This window comes from Electrophorus electricus, chromosome 7 (genome assembly GCF_041902795.1).
Source record: "Electrophorus electricus isolate QZ-2024a chromosome 7, ASM4190279v1, whole genome shotgun sequence".
NCBI classification, from domain to species: domain Eukaryota; kingdom Metazoa; phylum Chordata; class Actinopteri; order Gymnotiformes; family Gymnotidae; genus Electrophorus; species Electrophorus electricus.
The window spans coordinates 30,058,269-30,073,629 of record NC_137503.1 but is presented as its reverse complement, the minus strand read 5'-3'; positions in this window follow the sequence as shown (position 1 = coordinate 30,073,629).

Below are 15,361 nucleotides of genomic sequence, written 5' to 3'. Positions count from 1 at the left end.
AGACACACTGGACAATGGTCTGGACAATGAGGAAAGATGTACACCTGAAGTACGTGTAATGCAAAAGCTAAGCTGGCGGGTGAGGGCATCATCGCACCACCATATTTACAGATCCTGGACCCACTGTTGCTTGAGCAAATTACAGACTCATCCATCTGAATTTTCATTATATTTTTGAAAATTAATGTTTCCTCAACAGCTCCATGTTGTATTTATGGAGCATTTAATAACAGCATAATGCAATCATATATTGTAGCAAAAGGTCTTCCATTCATATCCTCTGTTTTGTAGTTTCTCATGTAAATCAAGATTACTCTCACTCTCAACTTAATAAGCACACAAAAGAATGTGTACCAATATCTATTCATCCAAGATATGGAGTGAATAGACAATATAACAAAGGAGTGCCAGGGACGGTAGGCTGTGAATGCATGTGGGCTTCTGTTGTACCTCTACATAAGCCATTATCAGTACAAACATCGTAGTTCAGGTAACCAGCAGATGGGTTCATTATGGGAAAATGCATACTTATAACCACCGTAAAAACACAGGTAAAACATTAAAAAAGAGGGCTAAGATTACACAGATAATAGGTAACATGACATAATAATGCTTCTAATACTAATGCAGAAAGGTTTGGGGCTAGATATTCAAACACTGATTCCAGAAGAAATAAAGCATAGGCACAAGCCAAGGTAAGAGGCAGAGGCTGGGGAGACAAAGAGAAACAATCCGAACCAGTGTGGAAGCAATGCTTTGAAATTAGTACATGTAATATTGACCAAAAGTGTAGTTGCCAAAGAGAAACTTTGGTAAAAGAAAAGATAAAAGAAAAAAGTAAGAATCTTTTTTAGTCCTCCTACACAGTGAAATGTAATAAGATGAATCAATAGAAACAGCAAGACTGTGATCATATGTTTAAGGGACAGGCAAAGAGAAAGCCAGAGAGAGTGACAGAGAGAGAGAGAGAAAGCAAAAGACAGAGATAGAGAGAGAGAGGAGTTAGGGAGAAAATGAGAGAGAAAGTATGTGGGAGGAAGATGTTGGTAGAGAAAAAGGCAATCCCAGGTGACACTTTGTTTTGTCATCCATCACACCTCAAAAGCCAGAGAGGAAACCATCGAGCCATCTTCATCTGTCAACCAATCACAGATCCTGCTTTTTTCACCAGCAATCTCATTTGTTCCTTTCAACTATTCATTCTGTGCACACCCGTCGAACTCAGTGAGATGACACCTGGTTGTCACCTTGAATATGTTTATTTATTCCCATTTCTGGAACTCTTCCACAGCCCATTGCATTCATGAGTCATGCTGCCTGCCTGCTTTCCACGTCTAGCTAACACTGACCAGGGAGGAGGTTTCAGAACAAGAACATTTATAGGTCTCCAGTGCTAATGTATGTCAGAAGTAGCTGACAGCATTCTCCAGAGACATGCTACTTTGATATTTAAAGCATAACGGACAACGAAGAGTCAGTCATTAGCAAGTTTTAGTTATCAATATTTTGTTTGTATCTAATCACATAATTGATTGCCCTCACTTAGAATTGGCACAGAAGGTCATCTAGGCAAGAGGTGGGTAGGAGGGGGCCAGCCTATGTTGAAAGAATTATTGATTTACAATATGTCATGGCATCTTGTTTTTGGATGAAGGTTATCAAGGGTCATATTATTCCAAACTCTGTCAGAAAGATTAAGCATTGTTTTTGAGTGTGAAATACCTGAAGATACATGGAAATCATCATTAAATAAACCATAAGAGATGCTATTTTCTAACTGCATAGATTTTTGTGTTCACCAAAGCACACAGAATTTCATGGTGGTCAACAGAACAATCAGCATTTAAGTTCAGATCACTTAAATTGCAACTTTTTGGTAATGCAATGCAAAGTGTGTGATTCTGTTAGTAACAATCTCATTTTTTTTTAACTCCCTATTGTGGACAAGCAGTTTGAACTGATTTTCCAACATGGATGATGGAGCATGATACATGCACATGCATATTGTGTGTATAATGATCATCTCAACAACAAGCTCCTTGACTCTGATTGTCTGTTTTTACCATGAATCCCATGAATTGGTGATGGAAAAGGACCAATTCACAATTTGAAGTTTTTGATTGAAAATGTTTCTCTGCTTTGTTGAATGAAAATGTAGTTTGTGCTAAATTACTTCTTTGATCAGTTTGGTCCAAGTGTAGGGACTGAAACCTGTTGACAGCATGTCCCAATAATGACAGTTTCTTAAGAATTACTTTGGGCTAAATACGTTATTAGGTTTCTTCCCATGGACAGTATGTTAGTAGGTGTTGACTAAGCTCTCAGCCCTCCAAAAGGCCATTGCTTTGATCAAATTAGAAACTCTGCACATGTCTTTACGAGCTCAGAGACAGTGTGATGTAAAAGTAACTTGGCTGGGTGCTCTGTGGTAAACGGGGGATGGTGCCCAATTAACAAGAGTGCAGTTCATGTGCGGCAGTCCAGAGAAAAGAAAGGACTTAATCAATAAAAGGCAATAATGGTAAGGCTCTGTGGAAAGCTGCTCTCTGTTGGTGTAAGTCGAATGCTTGCTGGAGTTGCATGAGGGGGAGACCTGATTACTGAATATGATTAGTAACAGCGAAGTCCTGCTGAGTGTACCTTGTAATGTTATGAAAATAACAAACCAGCTTGTATTTTGACCATGGAGTATCACACTGTGCACTAAGCCTTATTGGCAGTGCCATGGGTTTGAGAGTAATTATACAGACATAGTTTAAAATATGAATAATAAATTTGGATAACACAGAATGTCAAATACAAGAAAATAGTAAAGGTATTCCACAATAGGTACAGCAAGTCTTGCAGTATCATTTGCAAATCTCAGATTTTGCTTAGTTGCCTTAAATACTTGTAACCCCTAAGTGCACCTCCAGTTTTAAGCTCATTTTTGAATGATTTGTACTTGTTCAATTTAACACTAGTTATCTTAAATTATACACATAGCAAGTGGTCATTCAGGATTCAAATCCAGGCTTATTTTTCCATCATTTATGTTCCATTTGAGCTCATCTAATACAGAAGTAAATGTCAAAAAAACAAAAAATGCCTTTGATTTTTGGGGTTTACAATGTGCCTTTTGATGCTGGAGATTCATTTTCAGTTATGCTCTACATTTATTGATTCACCAGAGTCTTGTCTAATAAATTGCACACTAGATGTGCTATACATCTGCAAAGTGCCCAAAACCTCTCCAAATGTACACAATGTCATCAGTTACTATACATTGAGTGTGCATGATTATGATGTTTTAGCAAAAAGAATGTTCAACTAATTAATAAAAGACAATATTAGCTTTATAGCATCATTGTAATCAATCATATCGCTGCAACAGTTACAGATAATTGTAGGATTTTTAAATAGTCTTTGAAAACTGACCTTAAAAAATATATATATATTTTTTACAAACGTTCATCACCAGTCAATTTATTAATTTTTTTTTTCAAAGTTTCATAGTATTCAACTCTTTTTATACATCATGCCTAATTAATATTAAATGACTAAATAAATATAGTCTTGGTTTCAACTGTAACGTTGAGGGGTAAGGAGGCGGACGCATGTGCGGAGAAGAGCGAGATTTAATAGGGGCAATTCCAGAATCAGAGTCATAGTCGTAGTCCAGGGTCAAAGAGCAGACACGGAGGGTACGGGGATATATTATTACAAGACTAGGATAAATGAAGGCAAACAGGGTAAGTAGGCTAAAACAAGACTCTAGGAAAACTCAGGGCTAGGAAACACAAAGGCTAGGAAACCCAAAGGCTAGGATAAACACATAGGTACAGAATACAAAGAAACACAACCATATGAAATAAACATGCAAACGCAATGAACTAAACACATTTGATTGAACAGCAAAAACACAGGGAGAAAGACAGGGTTTAAATGCATGAACTAAATGAGGTACAAGTGTTGCCACTGTAGGGCAGTGGTAGCTCAGTGGTTAAGGTACTTGACTTGTAATCAGAAGGTTGCTGGCTGCCAAGTTGCCACTGTTGGGCCCCTGAGCAAGACCCTTAACACTCAGTTTCTACTCAGTCATAATTGTAAGTTGCTTTGGATAAAAGCATCAGCTAAATGCCATAAATGTAAAATCAAACGAGGAGAGGAGAAAACAGAACTAAAAAACACAAGACAGGGAAAACACAGAACCTGGGAGGGACTGATCATGACATCAACATGGTAATTATTAGCAAGATTTCAATTCTGGTTTTAAAAATAAGTTAAACAGCCATTAACAGAATTTAATAACAAACATACTTCAGTTATAATTAGTGTACATAATCTGGTGCTATGTTGAAAACTATTCCTTTGAAAAGTAGCTTCATTAAACCATTGTACATACAAAAAAGTCTATGTTTTAGTATACTCAGTTGTTATTATTGTTTCCTTGTACTGTATTGATATTTTGGTTTCTGTTTTGTGACTATATATATATATATATATATATATATATATATATATATATATATATATATACACACACACACACACACACACACACACACACAGTGTGAAAAAGTGTTTGCCCCCTTCCTGATTTTTTTTTTTTTTTGCATGTTTGTCACACTTAAATATTTCAGATCAACAAACAAATTTTAATATTTGACAAAGATAACACAAGTAAACACAAAATGCAGTTTTATATGAAGGTTTATATTAAGGAAAAAAAAATCTAAATCTACACTGCCCTGTGTGAAAAAGTGATTGCCCCCTAAACCTCATAACTGGTTGGGCCACCCTTAGCAGCAACAACTGCAATCACACGTTTGCGATAACTGGCAATGAGTTTTACAGCACTGTGGCGGAATTTTGGCCTACTCATCTTTGCAGAATTGTTGTAATTTGGCCACATTGGAGGGTTTCCGAGCATGAACCACCTTTTTAAGGTCATGCCACGGCATCTCAATCGGATTCAGGTCAAGACTTTGACTAGGCCATTCCAAAGTCTTCATTTTGTTTTTCTTAAGCCATTTAGAGGTGGATGTGCTGGTGTGTTTTGGATCATTGTCCTGCTGCAGAACCCAAGTGCGCTTCCGCTTGAGGTCATGAAAAGATGGCTGGGCATTCTCCTTCAGGATTTTTTGGTAGACAGCAGAATTCATGGTTCCATTTACCACAGCAAGTCTTCCAGGTCCTGAAGCAGTAAAACAGGCCCCAGACCATTACACTACCACCACCATATTTTACTGTTAGTATGATGTTCCTTTTACACCACATGTAATGGGACATACACCTTCCAAAAAGTTCAGCTTTTGTTTCATCAGTCCACAGAGTATTTTCTCAAAAGTCTTGGGGATCATCAAGATGTTTTCTGGCAAAACTGAGATGAGTTTTTATGTTCTTTCTGCTTAGCAGTGGTTTTCGTCTTGGAACTCTGCCATGCAGTCTCTTTCTTATGGTGGTCATGAACACTGACCTTAACTGAGGCAAGTGAGACCTGCAGTTCTTTCGATGTTGTTGTGGGTCTTTTGTGACCTCTTGAATGAGTTGTCACTGTGCTCTTGGGGTAATTTTGATCTACTTCATTTTGTCAGGCAGGTTCTATTTAAGTGATTTTTTGATTGAGAACAAGTGTGGCAGTTATCAGGCCTGGGTGTGGCTAGAGAAATTGAACTCAGCTTTCCAAAGATGTGATAAACCACAATTAATTTATGTTTTAACGGAGGGGGGCAATCACTTTTTCACACAGGGCCATGTAAGTTTGGATTTTTTTCCCTTAATAATAAAAACCTTCATTTAAAAACTGCATTTCATGTTTACTTGTGTTATCTTTGTCTAATATATACATTTGTTTTATGATCTGAACCATTTAAGTGTGACAAACATACAAAAAAAAAAGATATCAGGATGGTATATATGCAACTCTGTATATTTATATATATATATATATATATATATATATATATATATATATATATATATATATATATATATATATATATATATATATATGTTTCCCTTAACATAGCTATTTTAAAACCATAGCTCTTACTACAGTATATGATATATGTAAAAATGATTCCTCCCCTCTGCTTAGGCTAAATGGGCCATTTCCATGGAATATTGCTTCACTTTTTCTGAAAGGTCAATTTGAATACTCCTGAAACATTAAACACATCCACAAACTACTTGTTATGGCATGAAACAACAAAATAAAATTCAAATTTTGACATTCATTTAGCCTAACCTTGATGTTATCTTTGACAGTCATAAGACGTTTCAATGTATGATAGCTTGCTGCTATTTTTTCCCACGGAGGTTACATTTACAGCTCTATGTATTTGTTTAATGCAGGATTGACTGTCTTCTTTCTACCTTTATATAGGCTTTCTTCTTATGTCTTGCCATTAATTAAAATCTGATGTGAAGCACCTGGATGCCAGACACCATGGTTGCATGGCAATGTGGTTTTGTCCCTTTTTATAAGAAGCCGCCATGAAAATGGCACAAGTATGTAAACTCAAGTTGTGACTGGACTTAGTGAGTGATAGTGTAGGTGTCTGGCATCTCTTAAAAATTCAGATATATTCATAATTAACAACTCCTATCAAAATTGCATTTATTGTTTTAGGTTCTGAGTATTACCTTCCAGATTACTACTTTGGATGTCCCTGCACCAAAACCAGTCTTTAAAGGTGTTAAAGTGTTTTCTTTGCACTTAATGTAAAACGCTCGTAGCTTTCTGAAGTATTTTAAATGCTAAGAAATACACTATGATTCTCAGTTCTTTAATGCTGAATTTTGTCACAAGTATTGCAAGCCTTGTAATTAGTTTGTGTGTGCGGGTGGGTCTGTATGTATGTATATGATATTATATGATATCAGTGCAAGCAGTGTGTGCTTTGTAAATGTTTAAAATATACAAAGTGGCATGTTCAGCCCATAAACTTCTGTGTGGGTGTGTGTAAATTTCATGCCTGTTATAGCACCCCCTAGTAAAGCAGGTACACCAAAATGGTTGACATGCCCCATACCTGCATGGGGTACATGTCTGTAAAGTTTGTTGTCATTGCATTGAAGTGTTCATGAGTTGGAGCTGTTTATGTTCAGTTTTTGCAGTGGAATATCCGCCACTTGATTTGATTGGCATGTGGAAACTTCAGAGTGTAGAAATCTCCAGATTTTTTATAATTAGTAAACTTCAGACTCTTCTGAATGTCTGGATACCAGATTTGTGCAGGTTTGGTGAAAATACTAGGACTAGTTTGTGCTCAAATATGTGTGTGATTTTGCATATTATGCAAATTATATCAAAATCTAAGTGGGTGGACCTTAGATTCTTGAGGTTTTTTTGTAAACTGAAAGACTAGTAATAATTGGAAAAAAGAATTTTGTCTATATGACATGCAGTGTAGCAGTTATGGACTGGAATGCGTTTGAGTGCACTGTAGCACCACCTGTAGTCCAATCTGACTGGCATCTTGCGCCTGAGTAGCAGGAGGGACTACTACCTATTGACCACGTTTCATGTCTGTAGGATTTACAGTTTGGTCTGTACGATTCGTTTTAAGGGAGAAAAAGAATAATAAAAAGAAGACAAATCCTAACAAAAACAAAAAGTGCTTGGACCCTAATAATAATAATAATAATAATAATAATAATATTCTCTGAAAACCAATTGAAAGGTGCTTACTTGGACCTTAGCCATGCTTAGACTTTATAAAAACACCACTTTTATAATATTGTGCATATAATCTGATATAAAAGTGATATGAAACAAATTGTACACCATAGTGTGGTAGTTTTAGACATTCATATTAGATAGAAGGCCAGAGAGTGGAAGTGTAATAGACCACCTGGTCAGAAAAGATGACTCCTTTACATATGCCATCAATTACATAGGCTGAGTCACCGCTGTGGGTAACTCAGTAGTTTATACCCGCCATAATTATACTCCCAAAATATTTTTTACTGATACAAAGGCCACGAATGTCAGGTGCAGTACATAAGCCACTTAGTCTGCGTATTGGAAGCCCAAATCTTTTTTTTTCTCTTTTTGAAAGAAATGGAAAAATCTGAATACAGCCATAACTTTACTTGTAGTCTGTTGACAGGTCATTGATTCGGCAGCGAAAGTGATTAGGCAGCGAAAAAAATAAAAAGAAAAAAATCGGAACCCCTACCTCTCTGAGGAACACTGAACGCCATCAGCTGCCACCCTGCCTGCGATATGCTCTGAAATGTGGAAATCAATATGGTAGTGTCCTCCATCTACTTAAAAAACCCAGTGAGCTCAAATTGTAATTACATCTGTCTGAGAGAGGCCCCCTGTCAGAGCTCAGAGGACAAGCAAGCATCTGCACACACGGTAGCCTGAAGAGGTAAGAATAAAAGAGAATCAAAGCAAACAACAACAAACCCCCTCCATGAGCTCGTTGTAAAGCACTTATGGCTGCCAGAAAGAATGACTCAAAATTAGCCGATCTCTGCTTTTAAGATTCACAAAGTTGACCGCTCTTTTTTTGTTTGTTATTTAGGAAAGCATGGCAGAAGCAGGGCGAATTGTCCCAGTGCCCCTATACACAGAGTGAGAGAGGTAAAAAGCAAGCCCTATATAACATACAACCAAGGCCTGATAAACGGCCTTGACTGCTCATCTTATTTTCTTTTTCTTTGAATCAAAGGATTTATGACACACAGACCTGTGGTGATTTATGGCCACTTCCTCGTGCCTTTATGCCTTTAGCAGATGATGGCCCCCTGCCCTGACACCTCATTCCCTCCAGGTCTTACCGATGGCTGCATGTAATAAATAGCCCTGGTCGAGCATTGACCGTTAGCTTCATTTCCTGAATATCAATGGCAGGCCAGTTTTTAAATGTACATAATGAAGACAAAATGCTACTGGTATTGGTTAAGATTCGGTGGCTAGTGTGTGAAGTGAACCGTACTTTACAATTTGGATCTCTGGGGGAAACAACACTCCTTTAACTACAGTAAATAAACCTTGGGCAGCCACCAAACTGACTCAGAAAGCCTAGAGCCTGGTGCTGACACAGATGTTAAATCAGAACGCTGTCTTGTGGGTTCCTTCTGAACTCCTATATACATATTTAAAGCACATATAATCAAATAACAAATTACAGACAGTTCTGATTCAGGTACTATTTAAGTCTAGTTTGAAAAAGAATGAAAAGTTACATCAACAATACAATCAATTAAATCATAATAATAATTGACTGTAAAGGTTTATAAATACATAATCAAAAAGTCCCAAAAAGTCAATCCCAGAGCAAGGTACTATACTGGATTTTCAAACTTGTACTGACATTTTACTAACATTGAAATAGTTACTTTAAATGTGGAGTGCATAAAACATGAATATTGTGGATATTCTAAATGTTATGTGTATTTGTTCCTTGGTTCCATACAATTCTGTACTTCAAGGTCAATAAAAAAAGGTCATGAAGTACAATGAAAGACAAGACAAATATCAGCCAGTGAAAGTATCATTCAGATCACAAAATAGTTATGTAATTACACTTGCCTAGCGAGTTGATTTAATAAACAAACAAAAGAAACCTCTTAAAAACTCTATAAACTCTTTCTTTACTAACATGAGCAAAACTGTTTGGCTTAATCTTCATTCTTGCATTTTGTAATTTTCAAATTGAATACAATATTTATAGAGAATAATTGGAAAAATAATGAGGTCTTGACACTTGACTCAACTAAAAATATTTCAAAATTATTGGTGAAGAAGAGAAAGCCAAAGCTGCCATCAACCTATAAAATATGAATATAATATAAAATATTATCTGATTTATAATTAATTTAAATCTATTTGTAATTATGATTAATACAATTAAATCAACATTGTCCTTGCTCTCAGCTAATGAAATATTTTTCATTTACTTTGCTTGTAGCAGGGCTTAGCTTTTATTTATTTATGTGTTTGTTTATTTATTTACTTATTTATTTACTACATAGACGTTCTGCATACATATGGTCAAATTCTTATTATTCACCTAATATTATTCATTTAATATTATTTACCTAGTATGATTTTTTATTTTTTTTGGCAAGGAGTTCTGTGGAATTGTCATCATGATCCTGTTTCTTATATAAGTCATTCGGTTGAATCTTTTGGCACCAGGTTTTACTGTTGTGTTTGAAGCTCAATATTCTCAATATCATTATACGTAACTTGCTCATCAGCAGTTTGGTCACGGGGCCACTGCATGCTTCATCATCCATATTTCTCCAGCATTGACTTTTATGAGATATATGAGGACAGGGAGTGCAGAGTGCATGTGCATGTATTATTTGATTAGTCATAAAGCAGCCCTCATATTGTCTGTAGTAAGGTGAGGGCTCATGACTTTGTATTGATATTTGTTGTAAAAGAAACAATATAAATGACCTATTTGAATGTATTTACGAATGAAAGTGGAATTGCAGCTATAAGGGCCTAATTGAGCACCTTTAATTTTTGAATCACTTTGATAAAGATAGTTGTCCATGTCTCCTTAAGATGATGTGAACAACAAACCAGTTTAACAGTCCAACACTTAGGGCATTCAGCAAGAGAGTTACTTGCAAATGCTGCACAGCCTACATGTTGTGTGTGTGTGTGTGTGTGTGTGTGTGTGTGTGTGTGTGTGTGTGTGTGTGTGTGTGTGTGTGTGTGTGTGTGTGCGTGTGTGTGTGTGAGTGAATAGTGAAAAAAAGTCTAGATAATTGACAGTTTTGTTTTTAACATGAATCAATGTAAATTAAAGAAATGCTAAAACATGGAACATCTAGACATTCAAACAGTTAGCTTATAGCAATGTGATATAATGACTCATGCTCACCTGCACACACACAAACACATAAACACAGACACAGGTGTGCCTGTGAACATACACAGATATTCTCCTGCATTAAATCAGGATTCCATTCCCAAGCTTCATAAAAGCTTTTCTGTATGCAATATATGTCCAGAGAGTTGCATATATGAATATTTGTGGACAGACAAGTATTTCTCAGGCACAATGGACAAAATTAAGGTTGCCCTGAATCTGTAGTGTAAATGTCATTTCGGTTTGCAATTTAATGTATATCTAGAGGGTATGGTTTTCACTCTCTCTGTCTGTGTGTGTGTTTGTGTGTGTGTGTGTGTGTGTGTGTGTTCACACATACTCACTAATATTAACAAATCTTCAGTAGCTGGACTTACAAGCTCACTTTCCCAGGTGTCCTGGGCATGTGTGCTTTCCCTCAACAGAAGCGGACCCTTAAACCTGAACCCACCACACCATATTTCATCCCTCGTTGATGCTAATATATATATCTCCTTCTAGCCATCTCTGGGTCCTCCCACTACCTTCCTACATGTGGATTCGATCATCCCATTGGCCTGTCACCAATCAACCCGCCCCAGATCCTGATGGCGTTATTTTTTTTACATCCCCTGTGTGCTGAGTGGGCAAAGGCCATTCTTCACTCAGCTGCTCTGCTTCATCACCCAAATCTGGACTTAATAAGTACCCAATAAGACCATTTTCACATTAAATTAGAAAGCATTCCCCAGATACTACTTGCTCAGACACAAAGGAGTAACTGCTTTAGCATTACCTGCCTTTAGAGTAAACTAACCCTTAATTCAAATCGAAATAACCTACCAAAAAGTCACTTTGTAAACTAAGCCATTTTATAATTGAATGAAATTAGCATGTTAAAGCTTAAAGAAGTATAAATTACAGATGAGGTGGATATTCTAAGGGGCATGGCTAATGCATGGGAGTATAGCCTGAACATCACTTTGCATTATAAACTGTTCACTTGTTAAGGTTTGTCAGGGTGAGTAGAAGGAATAACTATGAATCAGCGCTTCACTAGCATAGCATTTTACTTCTGTTCTTTAGCCACTTAGAAAGGGCATACTGAATTATAGTGACCTCTTGCAGATTTGTACCTTTCATGACAGGCATGTTATAATTTATTAATGATTTTCTAGCTTCACTGACAGAAATGGAGATGGAGTTTCCAGTGTAATCTCACGTCCCTATTTTTTAAATGATTAAAAATTGAAATAAATCTCTAAATTGATAAAAGCTGTCCTTGAAAATGTAATAAGCATTTCTTAGGTGCATGTAGGAGAGGGACCAGGGACATAACAGCACTTACTGAAGGAAGAGGACACATGTAACTGAAATACAGTGGTAAAACACATGTGAAGAACACAGGCAGGGAAAGTCCTTAGGGAAAAGCATAAACCATGTAAAGTTCTTTGGTGATCTTCTCAGCAGAGTCGAGAAAAGGCCTACAGCACATCACTTGTAGCGAGAAGGATAATTCAGAATTAATGCTAAAAGGCTTCATCCAATCAAAATCTAAAACAGAACAGTGCCAAATACAGCAACATCTGCAAACTGCCATAAACTGTCATTAAAAGAGCAAATAATTCCTTAAGCCTCATGTCATCCCCACTTGTCAAAATCAAACAGTGCATTATACAGTTAAAAAAGAAAGAAAGAAATAGGCAAAACATACAGACCGAACCTTTTCTATTGTGGCCAAACAGTTCTGCTAATGTTCCTTTGGACAATCCTGCAGTTGGCCCATGACTCTCAAACCCTTACCTCAATCAACAATTCAAGAATAGACTCGAGCATCTTTCCTTTCTGTCTTCAAGGCAAAATGTTTCAAACTTCTCAGTTGTTGATTTTTATGTGCAGGGTGGGAGAGAAAATGCAAATGGAAGCAATTGCCTTAATCACTTTGATGAGCCACCTCTATGTGACTTCATTGCATTATGATATGAACAGCTACATCTTTTCATGGCTGATTTGTCAGCAGGGTGCAATCAGTGTTCACAAACAAATTACCATATTTGCTCATTTGCATAAGTAATACCCCCCTCCCAGAGCAAAACAGCCAAAAGCTCACAGTCAACGGCCTCTTTGAGCCATTAATCCATCTCTCCAGTGTCTGATGTTAAAAAAGGAATATGTGAACATTATGGAATCTTGTCATTCATCAGATTAAAACAACTCAGTAAATGGCTACATGTTTAAACAACATGGGGTACAGTGATAAATCTTTGTTTGCGATCCGTCATCTAATGTAACCTCTCTGGAGGAGCATTTTAAGATTTTTTATCACTTGGCATACACTGAAGATGCTCCAATGCTTACTTGACTTGGAGACAAATTTCAGATTTATCCCTGCTGACACATTCTTCTGGTCTTAAGCGAGGTTCCTGTTGTACAGAATAATAAAACAACAAACAGCAATGTAAGTCACCTTGCCAGAGGACTTAAAGAATCAATAAAAGCAAAGTGGAGGTACTGCTTCTACTGCATTGTACAATTCTGAACAAATAGCTTGGCCCGTGCTCTAGGTAGGCTTACTTCCAAGGCTTGAGATTTGACCACAAAGGTGAAAGCTTGAGGACATGCAGTCACTGGCCAGCAGTAGTAATAATAATGCTGTGTATGCTACTCTAGCTACAGCACAGCAAGAACGGTGAGTCCAGACCTAACAAAAAAAAATGTCCATTCCTACAAAGGGAATATTATTTGATCATTGGAGCAGCACATGTAGAAGACAGTGAGGTAAATGTTCAGTTTTCCTGACTGGGAAGGAACTACAGAGTGAATGCCAGCAAAAATACATGGCCAGCAATCATCTTAATGGAGCTCTAGTGTGTCCAAGGCACACCTCCCTCTCTGAGCCATTAGATCAGCAATCTCCCAAAGTGGGGATTGAGAGAGGTTCTGTCCTCACCCAAATGCCACTCATTAACTTCAGCTGTTAAGGTCCATCACCCTCTCAAGAGTTCTCCTGAAACAATTATTGCTATATTTTTCCAGTGTCAAAATCCTCGAATATAATTAAGCAGTGGTTTACAACCAAGCATACCCCAGTTTACCCCATAGGACAGTGGTATTCAAATCTAAGTCCAGTCCTGGATTTTGTAATCCTTTGTAGACAATTAAATGATTAATGATTCATGTTGACCACATTCATATCTAGCTAAAGGGAGGGTTGAAAATCTGTAGGAACTGGATCTTTAAATACTTCAGTCATAGGAGAAGGTCCAGATGCATTAGAGGGAAGCCACAAAACTGTCCATTGTTTTAATTTGCTTTTTAAAGAAAAATTGTTTAAAAAATAATTTTGCCAAATAATTTATGACTGTTTATATTCTAAGCAACACTATTTATCTAAAAAGTATAGCTTTTTCTTGGCTCTGTACATTTAATTCTTTAAACATCAGTGCAGTTGTACCTCCGTCTAATTCTGAATAATTGTTATGAAGAACACTTCCTTAATTCAAATGGATGAAGTTGTACACTAACTAATAATCATCTATAATCAATGATCATCTATATTCAACCATAAATATGGATACTAATAAATTAGATAGCCTCTTCTTACTCGGAACAACTCTACCACGGGCTAGATTTATTACCAAGCACAGCAACCTGAGCTGCACCAGTAGGCTGTATTGTTCCATGCAAAGCCCTTGACACCATTAAGAGAAAGTACACTCCAATAATAGCTGATGAGACAGTGAGCAGACCACAGATCCCAAGGGTAGTGAGGTGACTGTCTGGACATTACACCTGTTAAATTCTTCTGTGACTGTCAACTCAACTGAGTTTTCCTAAAGGACTGCAAAAATTGTTGCAACAATAGTTGCCTCTGCAAAAACAATATTAAGGGTGACTGACCATGTGAGTTAGTGAGAAAATATACATGGCTAAAATACTTTGACAAAACTATCCCCAATACTGATTTTTATCATTTTTAAGAAAATCAATCTCTTGTTTTACTGACAGAAATCGTTTAGGCACCAGTGTTGAAGGAATTGCATCAATTTTTCTGGAAGCGGAGGTGCCCCGCTGGGCTTTTAAATGTTTTTATGTTAGCTCATGTCCACTGAGATAGAATCAGAAAAGGCATTCTGTTCTGGGTAAACAGCTATTCAGGAGGGCATTTCCTCAACTCTGTGATTTAGAAAACAATGATGCCATTTTGTTTCCTATATGTGACCAATACCTAGCAGTCTTTCACTTCCTGAAGAGCTGTAGTTCCAACACCAATTTTCATGGTGTTTTTTTAATTTGTAGATGCTGAAGAGTAATACTGTACACAGACATGTTTAATATAGCGGTATACATATTTGCCATGTACTAACATATCCCTTAAAAACAACTAACAAGTAGGAAAATGTATTCAAACCAAGCTGGCACTTAATGGTGTTGCTGATTTAAAGCACAAAAAACATAACATTAAAACCTTAAAGCCAAAGAGCTAGGCACTAAATAGCAGACTAGTTAGACTTGCGAGCTAATTGAAAGCATGTTAATCATCTCCCACTTCACTG